The sequence below is a fragment of the Polyodon spathula genome, chromosome 13 (genome assembly GCF_017654505.1).
Source record: "Polyodon spathula isolate WHYD16114869_AA chromosome 13, ASM1765450v1, whole genome shotgun sequence".
In the NCBI taxonomy this organism is placed as follows: domain Eukaryota; kingdom Metazoa; phylum Chordata; class Actinopteri; order Acipenseriformes; family Polyodontidae; genus Polyodon; species Polyodon spathula.
Window position 1 is genome coordinate 13392057 of NC_054546.1, and position 13031 is coordinate 13405087.

At 37.0% G+C, this 13031-nt stretch overlaps 1 protein-coding gene across 3 annotated transcripts in view; it reads left to right on the forward strand.

The window, feature by feature from the left end:
• The window catches only part of LOC121325582 (phosphatidylcholine:ceramide cholinephosphotransferase 1-like), a 66623-nt gene that overhangs the window by 32575 nt on the left and 21017 nt on the right, over positions 1–13031 (forward strand). For 2 of the 3 annotated variants that reach the window (XM_041268328.1, XM_041268327.1), the window contains exon 2: positions 7755–7805. The gene's annotated coding sequence lies outside the window, so the exon portion shown is untranslated. Of the gene's footprint in view, positions 1–3186; positions 3412–7754; positions 7806–13031 lie in introns of those variants that run through there. The other variant, XM_041268326.1, reaches the window with a different exon arrangement.

Below are 13031 nucleotides of genomic sequence, written 5' to 3' on the forward strand. Positions count from 1 at the left end.
TACCACCCTACCAACAGAAAGATACAGACAACTTTAAAATTTTACAAGACCCATCTACAGTGCCTATTTTCAAGACTCCCCCCTTGATGTCATATAGAAGAGACAAGAATCTAAGAGAATATGTGGTACAATAAACTGAGAATACTTTAAACCTTCGGTCTCGTAATTTATGATGTCACAGAAACCCTCGATGAAATTATATAATTCTAAATTATATATATTGTGAGCAGGAAAAAAAAGAAAATAGAAACTTGAATAATGCTGACGGTTAATACAAAACCTTCGGTCTGGTAATTTATTGGTGCTCATTTAAAGCGGACGGGTTTAAACCCACTTAAATGATCATCACTGTGGTTATTGCAAATTAGTGCCAGACGCAGTATACTTAGCTAACTGGTGTAAGGCCTCTGCTCATACTGCTGACAGATACAGACAATCTTTAGAAATTTTGCAGGAAGGTGTGTGGCCCTGTTTGCTGAAGCAGTCATACGGTGTATTATAACCTGTTTGTTCTACAAGTACTTTGAATCCCGAATTGTTTTTAATAAACTGAGAATACTTTAAACCTTCGGTCTCGTAATTTATGATGTCACAGAAACCCTCGATGAAATTATATAATTCTAAATTATATATATTGTGAGCAGGAAAAAAAAGAAAATGTGCGTATGCACATTTTGGTTAATTTAATTGTTTTGTTAATTGTTTTATTAGTTCATTATCACCCACACCTGGTGGTTATTGCAAATTAGTGCCAGGTGCAGGGTTTAAAAAGGGTGCAGGCAGTCTGCTCAGGACTGCTTAGGAGAAGGAAGCAGGAAGGTGTGTGCCCTGTTTCTGAAGCAGTCACAAGTGAGTACGGTGTATTAACCTGTTTGTCTACCAGTAAACAGCTTAGCTGTCTGGTGTGTTAGTCAGGGTGATCCTGCCTGTGAAGGTAGTGCTCTGAAGGAGCTAGGTGTTTATTTTGTTTTTGTTTATTTTGTATTATTAAAAGTGTGTAAGCGCTAAAACTGCAGTTCTTTGTGTCGGGTCTGGTTTTTAAAGGGGCAACGAACCCGAGTGAGTGAAGCTTGTTTACACTATATGTAATAATATTACAAATTGAAAAGAGACCCATGGTACTGCAAATGAAAATAAATATTTGAAAGATTCAGAGAATGTTGGTGATGCATAAGAATGCTATGCAGTCAGCCTGTAGGATCTGCCAAACAGGTTTGTTTTGGAGAACGACACAATACTCTAACAAGGAAATGACAAGAAATAAAGGATGTTTCAGGCAAGATATAGTTGCCTGTACATTTGGCAACTTTTTTTTTGGGGGGGGCACTAAGTCTTTCCTGATTGGCTATAGGCAAAATGTTTCTCAAAGTGAAACCCTGGTCTACTTCGGGGAATAATGTTTTCTTGTTTCTGGAAACACAGAAACATCCAGCATACACAAGGGAACATTTTGTCTGAAAGCATGGGCTGTCGACTAGAGTAGTGAGCTTGACGGGTGGTGAACATTAGCAGAGCTACTGTTGTGACAAGCTGAATCTTTGTAAAAACAAGAATGTGTTTTCCATTCTTGCAGCCGCCACAGATAAATGGCAGACATTGTTCCTGGATTTCGCTGTGCATTTCCCCCCAGTTTAGTGTGTCTGTCTCGGAAGCTAATTAGAAAGACAGCACTAGGTGACAAATCAGTGTGACCAGAAGAATCAAGCTCAAAATAGCAAGAGTTTTGTCAAATATGCTGTCTTGCAATCTCACCTGACTGGAGGTGGATTTAACAGTGTCTAAAAGTGACAAATTGCTGTGAACAAAGCACATTGCTTCCTACATTATTTATCACCCCCAGATGTTCCTCTGTTTGCCCCTAGCAAAACTGCATAATGGATCATTTTCTTAAGCACTCAGAGATGAAGCCTTTGAGAGAATTATGCTATGGTTATTATTCCTAGCAGTACACTATTTGACAATGTACATGTAAGCAGAAGTGTAATATAAATACTACAATGTATTGTAAAAAAGATTTGAATTTTGAAAACATGCATATTTTCAAAGTACAGGTAATCTGAGCTTCATTATTGTAGCCTCTTCAGAATTTGCCAGTACTGCTACAAGAAATTCAGCATTTTCTTATTGAAGTTCATTGTTAACTTAAAGTAACTTTTTTTTTTTTTTTTTTTTTTTTTCTGTGGAATTACAGTAAAACACATGGTCAACAATACTGAGTTGAGCGAGCCTCCAAATCAACTGAGCTTTTTAGAATGCATTAAATATTCAATGTTGCAGTTTAAATGCAATGGTTAAGTATGTATTTATCAGAAGTACTCATGATTCCAAGGCTGTAATATATTTTACTCACCCGTTGATTCCTTCCCCCTCCAGCACCATCTTCTGTATCACACAAAGATGTTGACCTTCTGATTTTATTTCTATATCACAGTAAAAGCGAATCAGTGATGGTAGTTTTGATTTCAAAAGGAATTCAGGCCCTTTGGTTATTGTGTATAAAAGGACAAAGGACATCCAATGCAGGACAAGGACAACACTTCCCATTGCTTTTGCTACAAAAACATGCAGTTTCTGGCAAATAACACAGTAGGCATAAGGTTTCATATCTGTAGGAACTACTTTATGGCATATTTTGCAATGTCTGGTTTTTCAACTGATGCACAGCCCAGCAACAGTTGCTATTATTCTGGCTGGTTTGGTCCTCTCTAAATCATTGATAGCAGCATAGTCCTTGTGGAGATTTTTATTTATTTATTTATTCTTGGTTTGTTCCCATCTTATTTTGAGGGAAAGTATTTGTTTTAATGCAGCCTGATCCTGGCTGAATTATAAAAGTTGGCGTATTTCTGTAATAAGACACAGGAAACTTAAAACTCACAGGCAAATTCCATTGGAGAAAGGCATGCTTGCTGTTATCATCTATTGAGAACTGAAGTACAATTGAAGTGTACAAAAGGTATTAATTGTACTGCATAAAAATTGGATGTAATTGTGTGCTTTGAGCACTTAATGATAGAAGTAAACCCACCTTTAGTGACTTTAACTAACATCATGCTAAGCTGACTGAGACCAGCCAGGTGTAAAAGGAAAGTGAAGGACAGAAAAGCAATGGGAGGGGCCTTCCTGTTAAATCGCAGCCCAACCCACAAAAATCAGCCAGTGCATGTGAACATTCCATATCGACTGTTCATTCTGCATTTGAGTCAGAAGTGGCACGAACTGTACAACGCACCTCAGTATCTGTAGTATTGCAGATCAACTTGGATTAAAAGGGGCAGAAAAGGAGAATAAATCATAGTTTAGATGAAATGAGCATCTAGACTAAATTGTAACAAGTCTTATATTTTATGTACATTTCAAAACTACTTGTATAATGGTTCTAGATCATTTAGTAAGGAGGACAACAAAATAGTAAGTATCTATTTATGCTTTGTTTATTATTTATTAGGGTTTTTTTGTTGTTTTTTTAATGTGTATCTGACAAAACGTCATGTAGCTTGAATCATAAATAACCTTTATTACTGATTTTCTTTCTGTTTGTATGTTCTACAGGGTGATATTTGCATTAATTGCTACAGTGAGGCCCATGCAAAAAAAACTTTTTTATTCATTACATAAAATGGTCATAATCAAAGAAAATCCTGTTAGCCTCAAGCTGGTTAGGCATTAGCCCAAAACAAGTTTTGCTGCTCATGCTTTCTGAAAAGATCATATCCTTGTGGAACAAGCCAGTTTGCTTCTAGGGCATATGTAGTGCCTTGTTCACGGGAAGGCTGTTTTAATCTCAGCACAGTCAGCTTTCTTTGAAATCAGTGACTGTAAACATGATCCTGGTGTGTACAGAACAAACCAGTGAGAACCTGCCACATTCAATGGTCTCTGCTATACCATACGGAACAAACAAGTATTAAAACTTGTGGCTGCTAAGGTTTTTGTTTAGATGGCGGAGATTGCTGTACTGCACACGGGGTGGATCATTGTTTTCTTCCTTCATTAATTTGCAGTAAGGCTTCTTGCCTGTATTTGTCTTTTCCATTCCTAGTTGGAGAACCCTTATGAATGTAATTCCTGGTTGCCACAGCAACACCAGCAACACGGTCTTACTATTTTTTGGGTACTGTATAATGGAAGAAAGTGATTCATGCAATATGGCCTAGCTTTTCCAGCAGGGTCCTGCCTGTTAGCAGTTTTCACACCAGTTGGATGGCCAGCTTCTATGAGCACTGTGTATCATCCTGGCAAAAAAAAAATGTGTCCTGGAAATCATGATGATAATCCACAAAAATAGAAATTTCACCTGAAGTGACTTTTTGGTATTACTTTAGAGAGACCTGGAGGTATAAACATGGGTCAGAGGCCCTTGTAACATAATGCAGTGAAAATTGAGATATTCTTAGATGTGGTGTGTCAGTGCATTCTTCAGATTTGTGGGAGGTGAGAATGAACTGCAGGCATTTTGTATAAATAGCTTCATTTGACTGGAATGAATGCGAGAATGTGGAGGGTTTATCAACGGTTCGAAAATATAAATAAGTAAATAAATAAAAATCTCATCTGCAGGCCACTCTTGGCTTTACTGTAAGCAAAAAGGCAGAAAATGCACATCAAGATTCAACTATAGTTATCCATGGTTTCTGTGGTACAAAAAAGTTTACCACACCTTTTGAAATTACAACTGTATAGCTCGCCCTTAAATAAGACAGCTTCGGCTCTCTTGTCTTAACTGACTTTTGGCTAGTTTGCTTTTTATCGGACAGCTGTGATCATTCTATCTTGCCTTTGTTTACTCCTTTTAAAATTTTCTGTCTGCAACAGTTTATGGTCACATTGTTTGCTCCATGAGCTTCCTGCTTTGAACTCAAACTGAAACTGTGAGAAGAGACATCTTGAGTATCAATTCTATGGAACTGCAGTAGTTTCTAACTTGTAAATCTTGTTTCAGTCTTTACTCTTGACTTCTTTTTTATACATTATGCTTTTTTAGGCTTATATTTCCTTTTGTAATGTAGGTTATATGTGAAAGAGGTCCACTGTCACGTCACAAAGTCAGGGCTTGTCTTGAACATTAGATTTGTGCAGTTACATGGGAAATGACATACACCTCCCTAGCAACACTGACTGGGTTTATCTTCTTAGCTCTTCTAACCTGAGTTCATAGTTGGCCACTTAATGTAGTTTGGGTTTTGAAAAAATGGAACTATATAAGCCTAAAAGAGAAGGAGCCAGTGAAAGTGTATGAATTTAATTGTCAAACATGCTAAGAATGTAAGAAGTGTTGAGTGTGTACCTGTTCTTGAATAGCCGTTACCCCAGATTCTTTTAACACTTTTGATGTCCATTCAAAACAGTGACTTTGCAGAACTTTTGCTTTAAGAATTAGCTGTAGAACAAGCATGTGTGCCTTTTTGGAGAAAAAAAAAGAATTATGATCTGAGATGTTAGATCTGAGTATTTGCTGTTGTGCTGCTTTGTACTGTTGAGGTTTGCAGACTGATGCTTTAGCTTCTCTCCAAGTCTTGAGTATGGCACAGCGTCACTGTCTTACCTGAGCACTTGAACGCCCTGGGGAGATGAATATGCTGCCTCAGCTTTCCATTCCCACGCTCTCCTTTCATTGTTCTTTATTCTCCTGTAAGCTGAGAAGCCTTCAGTCACTGTGACCTAAATCTGTGGCGCTATGAAATCCGTGTTGCGGAGAACACAGACGGAATCGTGGGATTCAGATGGAATTTGGCACCCGAGGACATTTACCACAAAATCAGTTTAAATAAACAAAATTATATATGTATATATTTAAAATTGACATTGAAATAGCACAGTGTTTGTATGACAAGAGGGTTCAAGAAACACACGTCATGGGAGCACATGAAAAACTAATTTTGTACCTCTCACCCAGCATACACGACTGTTATTTTACCTGTAAAACAGCTCTCTCTCTCGTGCCACTTCACTTGCTAGCTACAGTTCTCTCTTGGGAGGAGGAACGACTACCACCTGTAAGCTATTCTGAGCAGACAGTACTGTAATGACTACTGTAGAATGTAGTGTCTACTTGCTGCATTTTTTCTCCAAAGTTCTCAGGAAGATATTAAGTGCCTTTTTTTAAATTAAATTAGAATAAATCAAAATATTTAGACTTTTATTCACATTGTCATTAATTAGTAATGAAAACATTAAATCTATTTTAAAATGCTATAGCTCAGCTTGTGTTGAAAAGAAAGAAAAAAAAACAAAACAACTAGCTAACAACTTACAGATTTTTAAAACCGAAAAATCTGAAATCAGGAAAAAATATATCAGTGAATTCAAAATAATAAAACTGATTTCATAGGGCCCTTAGAATCCCAGTCCTGGAAGAGAAACAGGAGAGGGCACCACAAAATCAGAGATTTATATCCATTTTCATTTTGTTAGTTTTATAATACGATACACTATATTAAGATATAGATGATGGCGACTGTCTGTGCCGGAATATTGGCACAAGTAGAAGTGAATGGGCCGAGGGGGTAAAATTAAAAAAAATTAAAGTAATACATTTTAATTTGAGTATTCCAACAATAACTCACTGTGGTTATTCCTTGAATGAGGATTGGCCAATAACCAGCCCATTTCCGAAGGGGTCTTGCAAATGTGTTATGCTAATGTGTCGCAGGGAAATATCGAACATTTTGGTTATTGCCATTTTAATGTGGTGAGACTTAGCAACAGAAAACCACAATGCTAATTTACTATTTGCAGAGGTGAGAAGATTTATTCACAGACTAATGTTAGAATGCTGACTTGCCTGTGAGAAACCTATATCAAAAAATTGTCAGTAGTATAGCAAGTTAGACCTGAAGTACCTGTTACTCATTAACTCCCCCCTCCCTCGCCTCTTATTTGCATGAAACCTCTCTGCTTAAGTGGACTAACCCAGACTCTTTGTCTGAGTTGTGAGTTCAGCGAGAGAGGTTTCCTACTCTATTGGAATAGTCACTGGAACAGTGATCCTCTTCATGGTATGGTTTAACTGGATTTGTGTATGATAATAGGATGCAGTTAAGTTGTATCCACCTCCAGTTATATAAAGGTAATGTGTACAGTTAACCCTCCTTATGGTAAAGTTGAGCCAGGATCAGCTGTACTCTTTTAAATGTGATATCTTCTTTAGAAGAAGCCAGACATTTATTTTGTTAACAATTTTCAGACACACAAATGTTTTTGTTAAAAAAAATAAAAATAAATTCTTTAATTACATTGACACAAAAAGTTGCACCGTAACTGGTCATTATAACTGGATTTGCCTATAACGTATTATAGATTTATAGCAATGTACCAATCGTAAATTGACAAAGCAGTTTCTGGTTCAGAGGGTAAATGTTATGCTGATCTATCTATCTGTTGTGTATGGTGTCTGGTCCTTGTTTATTTTTTGTTTGGCTTTTGTTTCTGTTGCTACTGTTTTTTTCTCAGGTTAAATGCATTCACACCAACAGTTTCTAAATGTGTACTCATAAGCACTTTAGTCTCATGAGAAGTGATAAAAGGGACTAGCTGCTGGTTTATTTTTCAAGTATAGATTGACATAGACATGTAAGGTGCTTTCTTAAGGAGGCAAGGGGAATATTTAAGTGCTGCTGTGAATATTATATTGTACAGGTAAAGACATTTCTCATTTCTATACTTACAATAGCAGCATTTCTCATTTCTATACTTACTAAATAGCAATGAGTGTATTTCTTTTGTAATTTTTTCTCACTATACTCATCCCTTAGGACCGAGACTTCAATTATTATGAGAAGGACTGCTTTTGAAGAAAAGTCAAGGTAAGGCTTTTGTCATGTTCCCTAACTTTCAATTGTCAATACTGTATGTCAAGGAGGGTGTGCACATTTTAGTTTGATCATTTAAAAAAGTAAAAACCTTCTAAATATATTTGTTCACATACTGTCTTCTCGCATGCATGCATCACCAAAGCTGCATTTCTCCTGTTCTTCTCTTCCACTCATATTTTTTTATGTTTTAACCATAGTGTTTGTGCAAGATATGCTCTCTTCTGTTTAAACCTTAACATAAATCTGGCATTTTGCCTTTAAAGTGTTTGTGTGGTGTGATGGCCAACAGCTTTAGTGTAACTTATTTACTGTAAGGTGTCATTTGATTTTGTGTATTTTTAAAAGAGTAGTGGAATAAAGCCTAGATTTGTTTTTGGTGAGATCCTGAATTTCTACTATGACCCACCTGTACTTGCATGTAATTAAAAGGCTCTTTTTAAACAGTTAGTTTAATTGTGGTGACAAAGTACAGAACTGAGGTCATTAGTAACTACTGTAATGTTAGGTAAACATCAGGTTTAGTGATGTGTTGCTATTTGGTATTGCTGTGGTTATATTAGTAACTCTTCGGAGGGAAATGTGAATTGTTGAGACTTTCAGCTCATCTTGAAACTTTATGTTCATGATGTTTTGTAGTTTCTTCAGAAGCTTTTAGCTACAGTTAAGTTCTGTACTTATCTTATCAGAACAACAGCAATTACAGGAAGAGGTCCCTGTGGTGAGTAGTATTAACTGGCAAACAGTAGTCTAAAGGAATTTACAGTGGGAGGTCTTATTTGTTTGTGGATAAAAATGGGGTAGATACTGTTAAGCTCTCTCTCAGAGAGAGAGAGTGAGAGAGAGAGTTCTGGTCTCATTCTTTTTTTTTTTTTTTTTTTTAAAGCTTTGGGTGGCTGTAGAATGACAGGAAGGAATCTGCACAGCTGATGCGTTACAAAGTATAGAATTTGAAACTCTTGCCTAGCACTGGTGCAGGGTTGTGTGATAGAGTATAGGCTTTGCATATTGGTGCACGGTTGTATGTGCGAGAGTTTGGTGGCTAAAACCAATATGGCCACCCTTGGACAGCCACATGACACTGTTTGATTGTTTTATTTAATAGAAAAGTGTGGAATGTGGCAAGGTGAATATTGAACGATTGAAGTCAATTACCTGTGGTCACTCCCCTTTTACCCTGCACCTGGATAGCTGTAGCTTGGGAGTTGATTTGTGATAGTTTGTTTGATGTAAGAGTTTTGTTTAAACCTTTCATTTGTTATTTGTTGACTAAAAGGGTGCCAAGGCACTTTAAACTGAAGTTCTGTGTTTAGCATTTGCTATTTCTGCTGCTGACCAGCCTTGACCACCTACCACTATATCATAGGCTACCATGGTAACCAGGATTGCACTTCAACATGGGCCTGCAAAGTGTTTTGAGTTGTGGTGGAGGGTATGCTCAAATTTTGACCTCCTTTCATACAGGGAAGTTTTGAAACATACCAGCAAGTAAGTTTTGGGTACAGTTGAACACATTATATATACATATATACATTTTATATGCAGAACACATGTAAAGGAAATTAAACAATTTTGTGAGAGACAGCCCATTTAAACAAAAACTTTAGTATATAGAAGATATTTCACACATATTCTGTTGTTGGGGTTCTGCTGCCCTCGTCGGTGTGGTTATGGTGGCAAGACTCTCTGTTTCAAGCTGATTCTGGTCAGCATCAGTGTTGATATTGTAGGCATCACATTCAGTGGTCATGAGATACAGCACTGATTGCATGAGATACAGTACTGATTGTTAATAAAATCTATAGTGATCACAGTTGCAAGGGAGGTCACCTAATTAGCGTTAAGTCATTTTAAATATAAAACTCACAATAGAAAATCATCATAAAGAGATGCCTTTATAAAAAGTCCTTGTATTAAAAGTCAAACATAAAAAGATCACTGCATTGAATAATTATAAAACCGCTTTCTGACCGTTACTTGCTTTATCGCACAGCTCAGGAGGGAGGGTTGGGGGACCAGGGGAAGGGTCAAATTTCTGGCTACATTATTAACAGCATTGTCTAAATATATTATTATATCATAACACAAGACACTGCCCCCCTGTGGCATTTTACATCTTTTATAGTTATATTGTGCAGTGTTGGCACAAGGAATTGACACATTGACAGAAGGAAAAAAAAAAAAAGAAAAAACCAACAGTGACCAAGCACACTGTATGACTCAGAATGATATTTTACTGTAGATGAGACTTTTCTTCTGCATTTCAATTTTGATTGTACAAGCCTTAAACACACCATCAATTCAGGCCACTAAGATTTCAGTTTACACAAGCTCCCTTATTTTGAAAACTCAATATTGACAGGTATGCAAATAAGTGCACTTGAAAAAAGGACTTCAAATTTTCAGTCCATGCAATTTGGTCACATTGCGGCCCATGGTCCCACAGTAGCCTTGCTATGCGGCCTTCTGCTCTGTAAACTTTGGGCACCCCTGCCTTTAGACTGACAGACTAATTACTAATGACATTTACAATTGCATTTGAAACAAACGTACAATCATACAGTAAGTGGCAGATGTTCAATAGAGTCCTTATGCCAAGGCCTAAGTCTTGCTTGAGGGGTTAGAAGTGAGCTGTTGGTGTGTGTTGTGATGCATTGCAAACAGGAAATGTTTTTGTAACAAGGGAAGAAATGCAGTAAAACGTGAATGAAGATATCACTAGTGAAGCCAGTAACAGATTTCTCTCTTCCACAATTTTGATACTGTTTTAAAATGATTTGCCATTGTGGTTGACAATATCCTCCTCGTGGTCTTTTTGTATTTTTTACTCTAGTATTTTGAAGGTCATTTTCAGGAACATAAGGTGACAAAAGCTCATATAGTGCTATAATTGGTGGCTAGAAAGTTAGATTGCTGCTTTAAAAATCTGTGCTCGTTGTTTTAGTTTGGTTTATTTGGTTGCCAGCACACAGCTATATGCTGTGAAATCCACCTCCTCGCTATATCTTGACAGAGCTTGAACCGTTTTGTAAAGAAGAATGGTCAAATAGTGCGAATCTAGGTGTGCAAAGTTGGTAAAGACATATCTCAACAGACTCACAGTTGTAATTGCTGCCAAAGGTGCTTCCACCAAGTATTAACTCAGGGGGGTGGAAACTTATCCAATTATGATCTTTCAGTTTTGTATTTAATATGTAATTTTTTTTTCTCAATAAAACCTTTTTCCCTCTTAACAGTGCGGAGTATTGTGTGTAGATAAGTGGGGAAAAATCCTCATTTAAATGCATGAAACTCTGAAGCACTGACAACAAAATGTGAAAAAAAGTTTAAGGGGGTGTAGACTTTCTACAGGCACTGTATATAGCAGTGACCAAACATGGTCATCTTCCACATTCTTATCTCTGCCACGTATAGTATGCCTGATCCTGTTGCAATTTACATAATATAAAATTCAATTGTGATGCCTTTCATTTGATATGTTACGTGCATGCAATACAAACTATCCAGCAGTTAAACATACATAAATGAAAACGGTGACAAAGAGTTGGAAATAGGGTGTAAAATTATATAGTTTTTTTATATGCAGACGTGCCTTTTCTTTTTCCATTCCCCCCCTAGAATTTTGGAATCCCCCTCATTGGCTACAGCATAGGGGGGAAATAACCGCAGCACATGAAAATGAAATTCAAGTCCTGTTGTATGTGTGGTGATGAGGTGAGCAGCTGCCTGTAGGCACAGAATAGAAATGGAAATGGTCTTACATTTCACACATCGCACTTGTAAGAAGATACTAATCAGGCTCAGGATGCAGGGGAGCGTGTGGCTTTTGTAGTCTTGTTGTTTTTCAAGAAAACTAGATAGGAAAGACAGGGGACTGAAGAAGGGGTAGTTTAGCTGTGTGAAATGCATCATGTCAAAGTGGGGAAAGGTGTGTTTATTAAAATGCTATATTAGGCCTATACCATTCACCTGTAGCTACGTGGGGCTCCTACCCATCCTCAAGATTTATTTTATTTAGTACATTATTCAAAAGCTAAAAACAAAGAACTGCTTAATGTACAAAACTAGAAGAAAGAATATAAAAACATGGTGGTTAGGTGTTTTACAGTATTTATCAAGACATTCTTTTTGAGTTACAAGTTGTCAAGTGTTAGTCTTGTTGCTTACTAGTTACAGTAAAACATTGATTTTAAACAAGAGGCGGCATGTGCAATGGGGTATGGCTTGATTTAAGTACTTCAGGACATGTATCATAATCTAAAGGAATTTAACAAAGCACCTACTGATAGCAATATTCCTCTTGCAGATCAATATGCAAACTGAATGCCTTTTATTTTTTAACATTTACAGCTATTGTAATGTTTGCTATTGGTGAAGTTTGCAAAACTGTAAAGGATGATATGGTTACACTGTAAATTAAAATACAAATCTTAAATAGTATAACCAGAAATTTTTTAAAATACCAATTATAAATCACATTTCTTCATAATTTAAGATCAGTTGGGGCTGTATGACAATAATGCTGTGTCACATGAAGTATGGAAAGCGTTAGGATTCAGTATTTTCTCACATGTACCCCAGGAAGCACAGTTTAATCATCTTAAATGATTAGAGAACCTAACGCTTGTTATACTGTCCAAGACTCTTAAATGTAACTGTCTGGGTACAAAAAAAAAAGTTCAAAGACTATAAATCCACAAGGAGCCTATAAGAGATTGGAACATCACCTAAACAACACATGTATGAGCTGTATTTCACTTCAAAGAATCCAGCTGCTCCTCATTGTAAAAGTTAATTCTCCTGTATTCTGCCCAGGGCTGCCAACTGGCTCCAGAATCTATGGACACTAAGGCACTAAACCACAAATGAATTGATGTTAAATCACCAAGTAAAGTGGGTGTTAATTGCTTGCAAGGCTTCAATAAATGTGTTTAATTGCGGTGGCAATTCTATCCGGAGAGCATCATAACATGTATTAAAATCGTACTGCTTGAAATGTTATATGGTAAACAATACGTATCAAATTAGTGCAGTTCTGTCTTTATAACCTTGAGGTTAAGTTTATATTAATGTAATACTTATTTCTCCTTTGCACAGTCCCGCCCCAATCACACAAATACAGCAGATCAGAATGCTGTATAGGTCTGATTGATGGAAGGAAGTCACCCCCCCCCCCCCCCCCCCCCCCCCCCCCCCCCCCCCCCCCCCACAGGTGTGTGC